Genomic DNA, 18,890 nt, shown 5'->3' with positions numbered 1-18,890 from the left:
AAGCCAAATACGGTCCCATGTCTCTTCCCGGGACCTCCGGCATAGCTAAGCAGTGCAACATGAAAAAGAAAACTGCCTGTTCCAAAGGGCCCACCACAGAAGCGCTAACCCACCGTATTACAGCACTGAAGCAACACCTAGCTATTCCCATCACGATCCCGCTTTCTGTAGCATAGAAGGTACTACTGCAGAAACAGTACAAGAGGCGGACACGATGTCACATGAAATGCTGTTCACTGCGCTGATGGCAGAGACACAAGAAATTCAGAAACATGGCACACAGTGGGCTGTTTCAATTGATGTGCAAAACCACTTCATTGCATTGGAGCCCTGGACCCCAAACCCAAGTTGCTCTTTTTTTTGCCGTCCGTTGGCAGCACCGTCTATGTCGCTGCAATCATTAAAATACTTACACGTAAAAATATGACGAATTGAGAGGTAATGCTTTCTCTGTGTTATAAAAAAATGATGATGTGCACGATAGTGTGCAAAAATATGGTGGTTATTTTTAACTTTACAGTCCCTTTAACCATATCTCTGAATCCTATCTCTGAATACCTCTGAATCTCGTATCTCTGAAGTATCTATACCTGCCCGCACCGTGTGATTTTCTTCACGTTTCACTGGCAAGACCACGTCACCGATTTGCTTGATTGGAAAACCGTGATTTGTCAACGTCGTCGAAAGCTCTACCTACATTGTTCTTATAAGGACTGTCATCGTTAGGAAGCGTCACACTTGGCTTGCGGCAGCAGCGATGCTGTGCTTGATGTTCGCCTTAACGCCTGTCTATCTGCAGGTTAGCATCATTCGTTTCATATTCCAGATACTGTTAATTCTGCTGCTGCCGCGGACCTGTTGTACGTGACACGTCACTCTTTTTCAACAATGCGTAAACAAGACCTTTTGAAATCGTTAACGGAAGTAAAAGAGGACATGAAAAAAGAAATGAAAGAAAGTCGCGAGATACTTGAGCCCGGTATAGGTTCTGATATTCGTGAACTGAAATCGCAGATTACGTCACTCAAAGACGAGCTACTGGAAATCGACACTACTATACACACATTGCAATCAGAATGTGATGGAGTTAAGGCAGGTAATGTCTCTCTTGCATATCGGTGCAGCGAACTCGAGAAAACAACGAAAGAGTTGAATAATCGTATCGTCGATCTTGAACATTACACACATAGTCGCAACATAGTTGCGCTCTAGAATTCCATTCCAGAGTGATGAAAAGCTAATTGATATCTTGATAAATATGGGCAAGAAGCGCGATGTCGACATATCGCGCTCCGACTTTGACGCTTATCATCGCGTCCCACATATCCTTTAAAGAAGATACCAGTCCTGAAAGCAGAACTGTGCAGTTTAGAAATAAATAGCTCCGCGGTGATGTTCTTCTTAAATCCAAACGACTAAGGCTAAAGTGCTCTGATATCGGTTTTTCTCAAATGACGCCGGTATATGTGAATGAGCACTTTTGCCCTCAAATTAAGCGTTTGCTATGGGCGACCGTTGCCAAAAAGAAAGAGCATGGTTGGAAAGTTGTGTGGTGTAAAAACGGGGAAGTTTATGTGCGCAAAAGCGAGCAGTGCGAAAAACGACAAGTTGGTTGTTTAGACGACCTTGACGACCTTGTTTAGACGACATAAGAGGCTTATAGATTTTTAAGAATTGTCCATATTAATGCTCGTTCTGTTCGGGGAACGATTAACGCGCTACATAAATTTCTTGTTCATAATGACGCCAGTTTTGATGTTATTATGTTAAGCGAGACGTGGTATAGTAATGATTCCGATATGTTGTTATCTGACTATGACAACTATTATCTAAATCGTTCAGAACAACATGGATGCGGTGTAGCAATGTTAGTATCATCCTTTTTACCATGTAATATAGTAACAGAGTTTTCTGTCATGACTAAAAATTATGAAATGTTAACATGCCGCAGTGGAAATCTTTTGTTCTGTGTACGCTATCGACTACCACATGATGATGCTACATGTTTCTTTGCATAACCCGAAATGGTTTTGGATCTTGCGAATGGGAATGAGTTCTAGTTCTATATTGGAGTTAATATAGGAGTACATATTGGAGTCAACATATACAGGAGTCTATATTGGAGTACATTAACATCGATATATTACAGCCATTGCGGCGTCAAAAAGAACTCCTTATGGTGATTGAGTCACATAACTTTTTTAATCACGTCCAAGAACCCACCAGGGTTACGTGCAACATCCAAACAATGCTTGGCTTATTCATAACGAACTGTGAGAAAGCACGTATACTGTGGACGTGGTTACAGTTGATATTACCGCCCACTTTCCAATCTCAGCTACTGTTCAAAAAAAGGATATTCAGAAATAATCGTGACCTCTACTATATTCGGTCCTCTATACAATGTAGTTTAGACCAATTTCGTGCCCATATAGCGAATGTAGACTGGGACAGTGTTTTAGAAGAGTATAACGTCGATAGTGGATATGAGAACTTTCTTCAGATGTTCAAAAATGCCTATGATAAACCCATCCCGCGATGTTTAATGAGAAAACCAAGAAAATGTCGTAAGCCATGGATGAACCGTCATCTATTACAAATGATAAACAAAAAGAAAAGAAGAACGTGATGTACCAAAAATTTTTGTGCACCAGATGTTTAGAGGACCTAACTGAATATCGTAAATTCCGCAACCAATTGTATAGGTCATTAAAGGCTGCGAAACATAACTTCTAAATAAATAAAAAATATAAAAAAGAATAAAAATGGCTAGGAAGCAAGCGAGCTGGTGAAGATGATGCATGATGTAAAACCCCGAGACTAGGGAACACGAAGGGACAGACACAAACACGAAGTCTCAAACACAGCTGAAAATTTTACTTTACATACAAGAAATATATACACAAACAGGGGGAAGAGAAACAACCAGATGAGGCCAAAAAAGGGGTCAGTTCGGGAGAAAGAGCAATTTGTGCAAGGCCGGACCGAGGATTACGGATGGGATGCTGACACAGTTCCCACAAGAGGTTATGCAAAGGGTCTCTCTCAAAAGCCTTTTGTGAGGGTCCACTTCGGAAGCCTTTACAATTGTTTCATCCCATAGAGGGAAGCAATCTGAGCATTCTTTCAAATGCTTTGCAATTTCGGAGTTTGAAGCTTTATTTTTTACTTTTAATGAATGCCCTCTCAAGCGATCATTTAAGCAACGTTTTTCTCTGGCCAATATAACCGACACCACAAGCTAGGGGGATCTGATAAACAACGTTTGATGAACAGGGGACAAATTTGTTACGGTGATTCTTGCAGGGTGATTTCATCTCAATTTAGGCAAGCCCGTCCGTCGAGGTCCTTCGATTTTGTTACATATTTTTTGTGTGAAAGCCACACCTTTGTGATGAACATTGGTACAAATTTCGGACTTCAAATCGGATGCCGGATAAAAATTGAGGCGCGCACCACGGGGCCTCATTAGCGAGCAGTCGCGTCGAAGTTTGAGACAACCCTATGCGCCCTACGTTCAAGTGACGGGGACGACATTTTTTCTACTCGTTCTCTACATACCGGACTGTAACTCTGTGGCATATCCCGATACCTACTGCCGCCCGTTCGCTTGAGAAAAATCGCAAAAACGACGTAAAGCGCGTTTTTGCGTGAATTTTGTAGCCTTCCTGTCGGTGAAGTGGGCATTAGACTCAAGTGATTTTTACACTGAAAGATAGCCCGTTAAGTGCTCTTTCTAACAGTATGCTGTTAAAGATTGTGAATGATAAAGTTAAGGCGGTATGAGGGAGCAAACCGGGATCACCCTCGAAAAATACGCCGACTTCGCGGGTCGATTTCTCGAAAACCCCACGTTTTATTTTTTCGAAAAAAATATCATTCATTCATCGTTCTATTGCCTTTCAAGTGGTATAAATTTTATAGGGACTAAAAACAGGTGACAACCACAGCGGAGCGAAACAGCGACACATGGTACGCAGTGACATCTCACAGGCGTACGGCTGGATTAATACACCACAGGCGTGCTTTAACGTCTGTATATCCACTTTACCATTTATTTCCTGCCTTCCCACATGCAAGCGAATAATTCCAAAGAGTTTCTTGTACCGTCGGGCGTACCCCCATTTCCGCAGTCACGAACTATCATGTTAAGAGGACACAGGTTGACAGACAGCTATTTAGTATTTATTCTTTACATGTATTTTAAGCTCTGTTCCACGTACAAAATGTATTTCACATGACAGGTACAAGGTGGCACTGGACATGATGAGGCTCGTGCGTCTATCATTTCACGAGGCACAAGATCTCAAAATTGAAGTAGATGAACTGAATGTATCACGAACCAGCGGGTCTGGACTACGGAATGTTCGGATCCTGAAGCCAGGCCCAATTACTCAGGCGGATACACTTCTTGCTAGCAGGACGTCTTTATTGTCGGGTCGGACCCTCCGTTCCATTTCTTATACCACACGTGGGAGGAACGAATCCTGCGACCGGTCGGACCGTCCCCCACTCCTCCTTTCTTGCTTCTCGGAACGCCGTGATGTCTCTCGACGGAATTTCCAGCAGGTGCGTTGAGTTATTTAACTGTTTGAGAACACGGACGAAATCAGCAGGCGTTCGAATAGCTGCCGCAATGTACACCGCAGGTTGTGTAGGCTTGCCATATGTTTCAGGGAACCACCAACACCATCTCAAGCATTATTGCCGTCGCCGTCATCTCGTACAGCTGATACCTATTCTTGAAGTGCGCAGCTGCACCGCCTGAGATGTAGATGAGGTGCGTGCACAGGTAGGATTTCTTCCGGGGCCTCAACTACCCTGTCCAGGGCTAGAAGTGCGTGCGCCGTGTCGTGGAACATGCCGTCGCTCACCGATGCGAAGCTCGTTGTCGACGCAAGTGAATAAAGAAATTTGATCTGTTTTCCAGTACCGTCCCTGTACCTCGCTTGATAGATTCACTGACCAGTTTTCGGCAAAATCAAAGTGCAACACGACATGACGTCGTTCGACAAGATGTTTTTCGTTCCAGATGGCGTTCCTCTGGACGCTGCGTATGTGTTCGTGCTTGATGTAAACAGCGGTGCACTACTTGACTTCCTTAAGAAATTGTGGTGCTTTTAGCGTCCTCGTTATGGGGTCTCCATTTTCCCAGACGGCTAGATTAACGTCGTCGTCCCGCTGTATCTTCAATTTCTGCAGAGAAATCTTTTTGGCCCCTGCGCAAAGTGTGCAGACTTGGGAAAAGCAGGCATCTTGGTGCTCATCACACATAAACGTCGAATTTAAGTCCTCTCGCTTTAGCTGCGCGGATGAAGCACTGTTGATACCTGCGATGACCAAGTCGAAATTCGTACAGTACGAGAACACACACACTGCTGTTGACGTGGGACTGTCTGCACCCACTTGGGCCGGAGTGTATAAAACTTCGTCATTCCCATCTTGATACACGGATGAGCGCTTTTAAACAGGTTAAAGGTTTCACGTATGGTGCGTGTCATACACCTTTTCGTCACAGCCATCCTCTCGCCGTCTTCCAGTACGTGGATAACATCCTTCTTGTTAGGGCTTTGGACAGTACAGTCCATCTCGTCTTGGAGATAGTATTTCAGCGCAGTAGCTACGTCAGTTTCGCTGACAGGGTGTCCCGTGTACTCGGGCATTACCCACACGCCGTGCTTTGCGTTTAGAGCTCTTGATTTCTCTATGACGTATTTTGTGGCTACAGGGATGAGTCTCAACGCTTCTTTCTTTGTCATGCTTTCGTCAAGAAGTGTTAGGAGTTGACGCCGCTGTTGATGCGAGGTGCACTTCTGGTACGCGCTCCTGATATATTTGTGCGTAGCTAGAGCAGCTCGAACAACTTGCATCGGACGTCGCAGGCTCATCCACATTAAATGCTTCACTGATTTTGCGGCTCATTGTCTTGCTTAATGCGGCGTCGCCAACTTGTTTCTTTTTATGCGAAACGTACGACCTACTCGTTCCTGTTTTACTGCCGTTGGCTTCCGCAGTGGAGTGGAATCAATATTCGCAGTGGAAATACTCTCGTTAATTTCAGCAACAATTTCTGCGCTCTGAACGTACTCTGCGCCTGGTGGAGATGTGGACGGCAGTAGGTATCGGGCTATGCCACAGAGTTACATTCCGGTATGTAGAGAATGAGTAGAAAAAATGTCGTCCCCGTCACTTGAACGTAGGGCGCATAGGGTTGTCTCAAACTTCGGCCCAAGTGCTCGCTGATGAGACACCGTCGTGCGCGCTTCAATTTTTTTCCCGGCATCCGCTTCGATTTGAAGTCCGAAATTTGTACCAATGTTCATCACAAAGATGTGGCTTTCGCACAAAAAATATGTAACAAAAGCGAAGGACCTCGACGGACGGGCTTGTCTGAATTGAGATGAAATTACCCTGCAAGTAACTTCAGGTTTGGCGGAAGGCGTGAGGCGGTCAAGACGGAAGTTGTTCTTGAAAACAAGGTTGACTTGAAATTTCTTCGCAACGGCCAACAAGTTGTGAGACGCTTTGTGCTTAGATGGTATTGACGTCTCAGGTATTGACCTTGCGTCAAGGTTCAATAAGCATTGTTGGTCAGTTATGTACACTGTAAAAAAAAACTACCGTAAAATTTACGTATATTTTAATGACAGCTATGTTGCCGGACTTTTCCCGTTAAAATTACGGCCACTTCCGGAGAAGTACTGCCGTTAAATTTACGGTAATTTTTATGTAGCCAGAAAGCTGGTTTTTCCCCGTTAACCTTACGGTCCCTGTTGAAAAATCCCGTATAAGACGCATATGGTTCCTATATCAGTTTGTATGGTTCCCGTACAGATTCGTATGGGTCCTATATTAATACATATGGGCCACGTATGAAGTCATATACGTATAGGCAATATGGTATTTTTATGGGTACCGTCATTGGGTACCGGAGTCATATGGAGTCAATATGATACTTATATGGGCCTCGTATGAAGTGATATGGGACCGTATACCACATATCTTTCACCCGTATAAAGTGATGTGGCAGCAATATGCATACGTTCCACACGTCTTCGTATGTGACAGCAATAGTACACATATGGGGCCGTATGATGCACATTAGGATAGTATGGAGGACAGGAATCACACATGACACATAATTCGAAACGTTGATTCTGGCACATAGTTATGATTACAATTATGCCAAACTCGTTTTTGAAATGGGCCACTTAATTGCGTCACGCACTTGCCTTATAAAAATGGATTGTGCGAACCAAATTTGTGTCACTGCCCTGGAGGAATGTGCAGGTAAATAAACTCACCGCTACGTTCCTGTGTTAGGGACTAACGGACGGACGGAAACGATGCAGAAATAGGATACACGCCCCGAACGACACGTGAGGTGACACACATGACTAGGTTAGGTCGGGGGGCTTAATCGTCGTTACGGTCGTTACAAGCTAACGAGTGGCGGGAAATTTAAAAAGTTGGGCACGTGACACATTGCGCGTAACGTGTACCACGGCCTTCACGTCCCTATTGAAAAACTCTACAGAAAATCTCACAAAATATCTCTTGCGTTATACTAAGAGATTTTATGTGTGATAATTGGACATTCTCACAGAATTTCTTAGAGTTTCTCACAAAGCAATCTCTCGGAATTGCCCCCCCCCCCCCAGTTTCTTACAGAAATCTTACAGAATTTCCTTTGGACTTCTTACCAGGAGAAACAAGGAGAATAAGAGCCACAGAATCCAGCACGTGTGCTTTCCATTCTTTATTGAGATCACTTGGGAAGCTTTCAATACGAAACACAGATGAATCAAGCCATCGCTAGATATCACACAAATAATAAACCAAGGAACTTGATTCAGTTGTTATGTACTTTTGAAATGGCATCCGCGCGCCATCCACGCAAACTGCCGTCAAAGCGTTCAGTGCATTGTACACATACTTGAAATCTCAAATGCGGCGACCAAAAATTTTTTTCATGTGACTATGCCCAGTTCATGTTTTGCACATTCGGAACGCGTTGGGTTACGACCACAAACTCGCATCCAATGCGCTAATTCGCGCTGCTTGCCCCTTCTTACGAGCTTAACCTAGAAGAAAAAAACATTTCAAAAAGCACGGTTACAACAACATGTGTGTGCGTGAGAGATAGGCATAGAAATATGTAACATACCGTTTGCCTAAAGCACAGTCGCTATAACGATCTCACAGCATTCTACCTTCCGACCCACAGAATACCTGCAAAATGGGGTAAAGACTCATAAAGAATGGGAATACACAGCACCGACGATTATATACGACACGCAAAGCCAAAGCCCTCAGCATCCTGTTCCACAAGGAGTCCCCCAAGGAAGCATTCTCAGCCCGACACTCTTTAACGTGGTGATGCCCGGCCTACAATCAGTAATTCCTCGTACAGTGTCGTTTTCCGTGTATGCAGATGACGTCGCCCTTTGGACAGTAGGCAAATCACGCCGAGCCATACAGCGCCGCCTGCAGCTCGATTTAAATAATATCCATACGTACCTCACGCACCTTGGGATGGACCTTTCACCCGAAAAGTGTGTCGAGCTCCCTTTCACGCGCAAAGCTATCGCCAAATTCCCTCTTTGGCTTGGTACAAAGAAGCTTGAGCCGGTACGCTTCCACCGCTTCCTTTGCGTGGTAATCGACTCGGACTTGCGCTGGGCTCGGCACATTAAACACCTTGAAACTAAAGTGCAGCGATGGCTCCCCGCAATTGAACATCTTCCTGGCTCAGGATCGGGCTGTGATCAGAGTTCCCTTCTCGCGATTCACGCGGCATTGGTGAGGGCGACTATGCTTTACAGCCTTCCTATTCTGCACAGGATATCAACCACCTCATTAAATACACTTCGGTCCCTGTTTGCTCGAAGCCTTCGTCGATGCCTCGGGGTTCCAAGAATGCCTCAAACACGACAAGTACTGGCTGAAGCTGGTGAGCTCCCGATTGAGGTTCTCCGTGAACGTGAAACGGCTCGGCACTTCCTCCGTTTGCGTGCTCATATTCCCCGCCACCCGCTCCTCAGGAAACTTCGATACCGCCCTCAAAGCGACTTCTATCGAGTAGCGCAGAGGACACGCAAGACTCTCACTGGCTTCATAACTAAGGACACTATACCGCCGGAAGCCCCCTGGTCTCTACCGGTACCGCCCGCTTTTGTACGCCTTCCAAACCTTCTGGAAAGAAGAGATCAGGTCCCCCCTCAAGTCCTCCGAGCCCATTTTCATGTTCTGGTAGACGAGAAGTTTTATACGTTTACGGCGGCATATACCGATGGCGCATCCCAAAACAACAAGTCCGCCTCAGCATTCGTCATACCATCCGAAGGCGTAGTGCACGGAAGACGCCTTTCACATCCAACCTCCTCCACAGCTGCGGAACTCTATGCCATTCTTTTCTTTCTACAACACATCGCTGATTTTACACCGCAGGAATGGGCAGTCTTCACAGATTCCAAATCTGCACTTCAAGCAATTGAAAATTCCGGCATACAAGAGCAGCATTCAGGGACACCCCCTCTGAAACCCGGCTTGACCTGATAGCAGAGGACTACGCAAGGAAGCTAAGTTTATAGGGTGGTGCGTGAGTACGTGAAGAGGAACAGATTTGGGCAGGGAGAGGAGGACATATCTGAGGCGAACAATTCCTTTTTCGCGCCTTCACCTGATAACAACACCGATAACACGCCCGGGAGCATTCGCGTAAGATAAAGAATAAGACGCGATGTATAACTGTGGGAATGAGCATGAGACTTTCCAGATATCGGGAGACTGCCGGATGAAATTGGCAGGTTGGCGCCTGTGATAGCCTTCTCGACGACAAATTGATTAAATGCGAATTCTAAGAGTGCAGCAAGGACAGCAGCTACGGTCCACAGACTACGTAATTTTATGATGATACCGTCAGTATCAAATTGGTATCAAGAGTTATTACGAGCTAAAATAGAGGAAACTGACAAATTGGCGCCAGTGAGTGCCACTTGGGCGACGAGTTGGCAAAATGTCTGAAGTATATAGATTGGGCTGGTTGATGTAAATCCACAAGCGACCAAAGAACAAACACGAAACAACATAACAGAGCGACTTGTGCGTGATCTTGTTTCCTGTTTGTTCTTTGGTCGCTTGAAAATGAATGATTTGACCAAACGCTACTTCGCAGGCTCTAGCAAGGGAACCAGGTATGGGCCGCGGACTCATAGCTATTAAGCATGGATATACAGACTACGTAATTAAGTGATGACATCTTCAATATCACGTTTATATCCAGAGTTATTACTAAATGAAATGGAAGATATGGACAATTTGGCGTCTGCGAGTGCTGTGGCGATGCGAGTGGCAATGATTTGATCAAACGCGACTTCTTTGGACCAAAGATTTTGAAGCAGAAGTAAATACCAGATTTGGAGATAACGCTAAACAAGTGCCACGCGCCCTCGAGTACATGATTTATTTCTCGCTTAAGATGAAGCAATGCTTAGATCAGGGCAATCAGGGCTCTCACATACGCGGGCCGCATGTGCATGGCTTGCAGTCAGCTATTCTCTGTCCCGAGGGCTCTTGACCACTAAATAGAATAAAGATGCCCCCCCCCCCCCCCCCCCACACACACACACCAATAAGGAAGAATTCGGAATGAAACCAGGTTTTCAGGCATTGTTTCTACCCTTGCTCGATGTAGTGCTGCACCTGTCGACGTTAGGAAGTACATTCACATTCGAGCAGTTCTCGTGACTGATGAACCTCAACAAGACGTTATAGCGATCTGGTCTGAACGTGCATTTTGATAAACTACACTGTAAGTAATATGATAATTGAGAAATATAGTGGAGACAAGTGCAGAGAATGGCATCATCTTAATTATTACACTAAGTTTATGGGCTTGTAGCATAGCAGCAGCCTCTCCGGATATCATGCGCGAAAAACTATACGGAGCACAGAGAGGAGCAGAGAAAAAAAACAAACAAAAAAAAAACAGAGATTGAGTAGTTACGTACGAGGGTCATTGTGTGAAAATTTGTAATTATTTCTCTTTCCCTGATTTTTTGTCTTTTTCACTTTGAAAATGCAAGCAAAATCAACAATACAGTGTGTGAACCGACAATTTCAGTACTCCTGAAGGTTGGGATGATCGTTCGTGAAGAACTATGTACGAAGAACTTCAAACGCCTTTCAAATTTTCAGTGTCTCATTTGCAATAGAAGCTCATTTGTTTCTGTTGGTGTGTCAAGTGAAGTTTTTCATTGACGAATTGTATATGCGAATGCCTAATAACTATACCGCTCAGCTGTTTAAGCTAAAATACTTTGCTATAATTGCGGTCCTTTTCAGGGTCATTACCCCACCCCCAGGGAAGTATACACTCCCCCTGAATTTTTCCAACCACTCCCATGTAATTCATGAGATTTCCCGATACAGTTTTGCCACCAATGCATATACCCATAAATATGTACCACCATCAGAGGTGGGGAGTAATGCATTACAAAGTAAGGCATTACCGGTAATGCATTACTTTTGAGTAATGAGTAATGGTAATGAATTACATTTTGCCAGCAAGTAATGAGTAATGGTAATGCATTACATTTCGACTGAGTAATGCAGGGTGGCATTACTCATTACTTTTGTCGAATGTTCATTGCGCCACGTGAAGATTGGGAACATCCAAATTTTCTTCAACCCGCCTTTAACAATGAGCACAGGGCAACAAGGAAAGAGAAAGGCGCAGCCTTGGGGAATTCTGCAAGAGTTCAACAGCAGTTTGCGGTGCGTGTCACAAGTGTCTACATGATGATATCACCGATTTTCTCCTGTGCGCATTTGGACTAAAGGAAAATCAATGAAATAGAAACATAGTCTCTGTGAGGGTAACACGTAACAATTGCTGTAGGGATTCACTGTTTTGGTATGGTACCGTGTTAGTTTCTCTTGTGCTGTCAGAGGTAATTTTTCTGCTAGGACAGAACTGTAGGCTGACCTTCATCCGCCGGCTTCATAATGCTAGAAAAGGCATCATCTGCACTAAATCTTATGTATAGTTTTTGCATGTCAGACTCGCTCCTGTGGGGATTTAGTGGCACCGATTTGGGGATACTCGTGTGGCTATTGCCTATAGCAAAAAAAGCAAGGAAAAAACTTATGCATAGCACCTTTGAGGCTTATGCCCTAAAACGTAAATGTAATGCCAGAGTAATGCCATTACTTCGTTAAAATAATGGCATTACTAATGCATTACTAATATCCAAAAAGTAATGAGTAATGTAATGCATTAGTTTTTATACAAGTAATGAGTAATGGTAATTCATTACAAAATAAAAGTAATTTCCCCACCTCTGACCACCATGGTTCGCTCCACTCGAAATCACGCAGACATCTTATCACGCCGGGTACCGCATCTTGGCTTCTATGCGCATTGATGATAGTGCCTGCCGCAAAAACAATGACAAAGAAGAAAGTGTCGTTCCTCTTCGCTGCTGATACGAGTTGCGCAACGGACTAAAAGCTGATACCTTCCGTTTGAATTCAGCATGAGAGAGCCGCGACGATATGGCAAGGAGAAAAAACTTGCCAAGATACGGGGCACAAAAGTGAACTTGCACGGCAAATCGCCGGCAGTCCGAACATTCACACGGCAACAGACACCTACGAGTGCTGGTGCTAAAGTCTGAGGAAAAGACATCATAGATGAAAATACATATCCGTTACGAAGCCGTTTGAATTTCACTGTTCATGGTAATCAACCAATTTTTCTCGAAGTGCAGCACGCATAAAGTCCATGATTCGCTTACACGTCGACCTGCAAGAAATGACCCACAGCATCCTTCTGAAACATTGCATCACTTGCCAACTTCTTTGAGAAAAGTGAAAATTAACCTTTCTGCAACTCTGATGATGGCAAGGCCAACCAAGTAATACACCACAAAGAGTCACTGGTGTATTGTGCATAGCGAAGCCATTATCAACGACTTATACTAGGCCCTTGTAGTGGGATTTTAACAGCGGTGACCGCGAAATTTGGAAAAGGCGCCGCCAGAGCCCTCTAAAACGGGCAAGACCCTTTGTATCATGGTGCCAAAGGCGTATTCGAGACGGCTTATGCTATTGCCCTTCCCACTGGGATTGTAACGGAGGAGACCGCAAAATCCGTAAAAGACCGCAGCAGAGCCCTTTAGAACGGGCGAAACCTCTTTAATCATGGTTCCAAAGAGATATTATCAACGGCTTATGATGCTCTTCTACAGGGATCGCAACAGAAGCGACCACAAAATTCGGAAAAGGCAGCAGCAGAGTCCTTTAAAACGTACGAAACCCCTTGTATCACGGTACCAAAGGCATATTCATGAAAGCTTACGCTATGCCTTTCTACCGGAATTTCGCAAGAGGGGACAGCAAAATTTGGATACGGCGGCAGCAAGGCCTTTTAAAACGGGCGATACTCCCTGTATCATGGAGGGAAAGAAATAAAGTTATCAGTGGCTTGTGGAATGCTATTCTGATGGACTTATAACACAGCCGATCGCCAAATTCGGAAAACGTAGCAGCAGAGCCCCCTTAAATGAGCAAAACCCCTTGTGTCATGCTGCCAAAGACATATTATCAACTTATACTATGTCATTCTGCCGAGATTATAACACAGGCGACCGCAAATGTCGGAAAAGGATGCAGCATAGCCCTTCAGAACGGGCGAGACTCCTTGTATCATGCTGCCGATGACATGTCATCAATGGCTTGTGCTATGCCCTTCTGGGATTGTAACAGAGACTACCGCAAAATTTGGAAAAGGCGGCAGCAGGGCCCTTTACAATGACTCAAATGATATGTATCATGGTGCCGAAAAGATACTATGAGCGGCTTGTACTGGGATTGTAACAGAGGCTACCGCAACGTTCGGCAGCAGATCGAGCCCTTTAAAACGTGCGAAGCCCCTTTAATCCTGGTGCCAGGGAGTACATGGAGAGGTAGCGTTTGAAGAAACTGCTTCCAAAACGACACTCGCTAAGCAAAAAAGCGTCCTAAGCTGTTTTTGTTGTATGTATATGTGAAAGATCACGGGGTTTGAACCCCGTGTCTTGTTCCCCTGTTGCACCCTGAGAGGGCGCGTTTTACAAAATCGCTTCCAAAATGGCACTCGAAATGGCCAAATGGCCTATTTCATCAACTTCGGGGCTTAATATAATTTGATATAACAATAATATTAAATATGTCCTAAGTTAATTTTGTAATATGTATATATGAAAGTAAGATCACAGGGTTTGAACCCCGTACCTTGTTCCCCTGTTGCATCCTGAGAGGTCGCGCTTGACAAAATCGCTTCCAAAACGGCATCAAAATGGCCAAGTGGCCAATTTCATCACCTGCGGGGCTTAATATCATTGGATATAAGAATAATATTAAAGATATCCTAAGCTGATTTTGTAGTATGCATATGCGAAAGTAAGATCACGGGGTTTGAACCCCGTATCGGGTTCCGCTGTTGCACCCTGAGAGGTCGCGTTTGACAAAATAGCTTCCAAAACGGCACTCGAAATGGCCAAGTAGCGAATTTCGTCAACTTCGGCGCTTAATATCATGTGATATAAAAATAATATTATAAGGTCGCTTCCTTAAAGGGACTCTGACCAGAAACTGTGGGAGCTCTTTCGTACCTGTAGTCGATAAAGCACCCAACAAGGACTCTCCATGCGAAAATTCACGCACTAAAACCCCACGGTTTCTCTAAACTCGAATTTTAAACATTCGACTTCATCCGAGTGCAGCACGCCTAGCGTCAAACCGAGAAAACATACGTTTATATAGAATATCCACCCCGGTCCACCATCAAGATGACGTCAACACGGGGGCCACTCGCAACACCCACAATTGGCTCAAACGCGTCACGTGGTCACGCAATATCTGTCAATTTCCTTCATGAAATGGCATTTCTACGTTAATATGTGTTTGTTACAGAGCCTCAAAAAGAAAAATATACCGTGCATTTATCACCTGCAACAGTTTCTAAGATTTTCTTTTCAATCTGTACACGGCGTTAGATATATGCTTCCGTATCCGGTCAGCTGTAATGGATGCCGTATGCCGAGCTTGCGAACTGCGAACTTGTGTGACTCCCGGTTCATCCTCTTTGTTCGGGTCATTGGGTTGGTGTTGGAGTTGGTCACCATATTCTGAACGTTTCACCTATCGTTGCGGTGTACTGTTCTTGATCTGCTGCGAAGCGACGAACCGCAACGGCAGTCACTCGCCTCAGCGAACTTCTGTCTGCTGCATCTCAAAGGAGCATGGGGACCTGATGATACCTTCAACTAAAGAAACCAAATGTGCTCTCGTGTGGTCCTGACGGAAAAGTAGTATCAACAAGGTTAGCACATTTATTTTTCAGTTCCAAGTCTACGTACTGAAAACCATGCAGGTGCAGTCGATCATTCTCGTAGCTGTTGTGTAACGCGTATGCTTTCTTACATATCCCACAGAACCCTCCACTTTTTCGACCAAGTTATCGTTATGAGATCCTTTTGATGGCTTCTTTCTAGGCTATGCCGCTCCGAAGCATTGAGATGACGAAGCGTCGTGGTAGCTGCACCTCTGCCTTCGAAAGATGAATCAGTCATTCCACACTGTGCTTACTGGCTTTGTGTAGAGTCTGGCAAATCCGACAGACTTGGACTGCCTTTTTCAAGAAAGTTTGAAATGTAAGTATGTGTATATTGGTTTCACATATCCACCACATATTGAGCGTGTGTATGATTGTACTTTATATGCTACAGCGTATCAGCGTACATTATTATTCAACACGTAGTGTGGCAAACTCGACGTCAGTCACACAAAGCCAACAATTGCCTTTTCTTCAATTGCTTATTTTTATCATATCATGTTTTTGTCTATATCTCAATTTACCAACCAACAAAGTATATTATTTTAGTATAATCGTCTGATATTTAACAAGTCACAGTTTTACCATGGTTTTGGCACACTATAGCCCGAGTTGCTTATGCGTCATTAAATTGAATCATCGTCATCTTCAACTGCCATTATTCAATTGAAGTGCCAGGTGGATATAATGATATGGCAAGATATATTTTTTTGCTGTCATCCTGGAATTGCTCATTTCAGAAGAATAGTCACCGTGAAGTTTGTTTTCGTTTTCAGAAACATTAAGAGGACTAAAACCAAACACTTTTCTTTCAGAGCATCCCTTATGCACCTGCATTTCAATTCCAATCTGTATTACAAGAATGACAGACCACTCGACAGAGATGAACGTCTGAAAGTGAAAGAGCTGGAATGAAGATACGTTAATCTGTGTCAAAGGTTCTTAGTATGTGTGCGAGTCGAGGACATAGGTCTCAAGCTTATTCCTGTCTTCAGAAGAGGTGACAACTATGCTCCTTCTATCTATTAACCAGCTCCACTTTTTAGGGTTCCCTGTAAACTAATGGAGCACATCATGTACTACCACGTTGTCAACTAAGTTGACTCTGTCAATTTCTTTTTTTTTTTTAAATTCCAGCATGGCTTTAGAAAAGGGTGTTCAGGCAAAACTAACGTAGTGGAATTCGTTCACAGCATTTCAAACTGTCTTGATTTCTCGGTCCATGTAGATGTAGTATTCTTTTTATTTTGTAAGGGCTTTTGACACTGTGCTCTGCGCTCGCGTGTTGGCCAAAGTAGCCTAATTAAAATTTGATCCTGCTACCTGGATATGTAGTTTCTCAACTAACCGTAACTGTGGCGACAACTCGTGAGGAGAACCTATCATATCGCCACGATGCAGCATTTGTTATATTACAATCGCTTCACATTTTAATAGAGTCAAAAGCAAGGCCTTTTGGTGATCGGTCTTGTATAATTACGTGCCCCTCCGTTATGTAACACCACACTGGGTTCTTCAACCTATGAGAGAGAAATAAATATATTGCCAAGTAAATTGTCTACAAGGCTCGTTATTCCATATCGCCACACTACCACAAGCAATTGTTAGAGTAGTGGCCCAGGGTATGAAGCTCGCCACTAATCATCATTCAAACAAAGTTCATTATGTAAAATGCTTTACTCAGAATACTGGCTTAACACAACAATTAAGAATAAAGAGAGTAAACGTTTCATTGCCTATCCAGGTGGCATCATCCCTCCAACAGAGAACAATCAAAAACAACATCAAAGGAGTCAAATCGGTGGTCCGCATTCCTTTCATCCAATGTATTTCATACGCTATTTGGAGGGCACTGTGCCCATCAGGCATTTTGACTGTGCATATCAAGTTGAGTGCATAGAATCTGATGCAACCTACATTGGCGAGATAGACAAAAGACGTGGGACAAGACTAAAAGAGCCAGTTGCCAGGGCTACTAATGCTTAGCTTAACTAAACAGGACCGAATCAGTCTACCACTGCTGTCCTAAGGGACATATATTTTGATGGTGCAGTAACCTTTGCTCATGACTAGCGATGGGACCTTAGAAAGTTCTTAGAATCCTGCTTTATCAGGCGTGATGCTTCAGCCTGTAATACATACCGTGGCCCCCTATCGGATGTGTAAGATTCCCTCTTAGATAGGCTGATGTGCTCATCTTTGGCCTCTGTTGTACTGATGATGCCACCCGGATAGGCGACAAAACGTTTACGCTCTGTTTTTATTCGTTGTGTTGAGCGGTGTTTGCAGTAAAGGACGCTACATTATGAGGGTGTCACCCGGCTTTTGAAATATATTTTCAAATAAAGTTGTCGTTTTACAAAGCTCATTACATTGCAGAAATCATTCTTGTTGCCTATTGTTTTGGGGGTGCCATTCTAGCAGTCACATGAAGCACTGAAGGGCCAATTTAAAAAGTAAAGGCAGTCTGATTTATGTTCTTGCCGACATGGCACAGCGTATGTACGAGGTAGTTCCATTTCAGAAGCCTGAGAACACTCAAAGCAATTAGTGTGCTAGCATCAGATATGGTGTACAGCATTACATATTTGCTTTTGCTAGGGCAACTAAGAAGGGTGGATAGAAAGGCAGTTACAACCGGTTTCCACAAAAGACACTCAGATTCATTACCAATTTCCTTTAAGAGAGCCAAGGCTTTTTCTAGATTACTAGAACATGGGTACCTGGTTATAAATAACAAGAATTCATCTACCAGAAGTCAGTGTTTCAAACACCCTGCTTTCCATCAACACTATTAAAATGTGTGACCCCCAAACCTACACAAAATTCCTGGAGAGTCTTTACTGGACACTGTTGCTGTCCCTCTCACCAGGTGCTCTCTATGAACCCGATTCACAGTTCTGGATGCTCTGCCTGAGCTAACTTCAGCATGCTTTCCCAACACGAATGGTAACTGCTATGAGGAGTGTTGTACTTACTGAAAGCAACATGAAATGCTGTACCTTGACAGGTAACGTTGATATCCTTCTTAAGACCGTAGAGAGATGTTCCTTGCTCCCTTTCTTCCAAATCTTACTATCAGACGCAAGCCCACTTGCCACCAAGCCAATGAGATGTGCCTCACAGTCAGTGCAATCAAGGGAATCAATAACTGAGGCTCAGAAAAGCTGTTTTCCATCGGGATCTGATCCAGCACTGAGCCGTGAGTAGCCCCGTGAAAGTACCAGGGTTTCTTCGAATTTTAGATGTGCCAGCATTTGTTTTCCTCCCCTCCTTTTTATGTAGTAGCTGATTACTTTAGCCTTGTACTGCTTTGGAGATTGTGGAGATGATGTAAGAGGTGGAACTAGGCTTTATGCAAAATGAGGCAAAGTGTGACTATGTACAAATCTTCTGAGAATGTCTATGTATCATTCACACAAAGAGAGGATACGTGTTACATCTTTTTCCGGTTTTGATATTTATTTATTTATGAATATGTCTCAAAGGCCATTGCAGGCATTACATGAGG

At 43.9% G+C, this 18,890-nt stretch overlaps 1 long non-coding RNA gene across 1 annotated transcript; it reads left to right on the top strand.

The window, feature by feature from the left end:
• Positions 1-15,078: 15,078 nt before the first annotated feature.
• On the top strand, positions 15,079-16,282 carry LOC135401365 (uncharacterized). Its single transcript, XR_010424803.1, has 3 exons — positions 15,079-15,367; positions 15,540-15,698; positions 16,195-16,282. It is a non-coding gene; the product is annotated as an uncharacterized LOC135401365 (long non-coding RNA).
• Positions 16,283-18,890: the final 2,608 nt, after the last annotated feature.

Source organism: Ornithodoros turicata, chromosome 1, assembly GCF_037126465.1.
Source record: "Ornithodoros turicata isolate Travis chromosome 1, ASM3712646v1, whole genome shotgun sequence".
Classification (NCBI taxonomy): Eukaryota; Metazoa; Arthropoda; class Arachnida; order Ixodida; family Argasidae; genus Ornithodoros; species Ornithodoros turicata.
The sequence above is the reverse complement of the archived record's forward strand: the minus strand, read 5'-3'. Positions and strand labels throughout refer to the sequence as shown.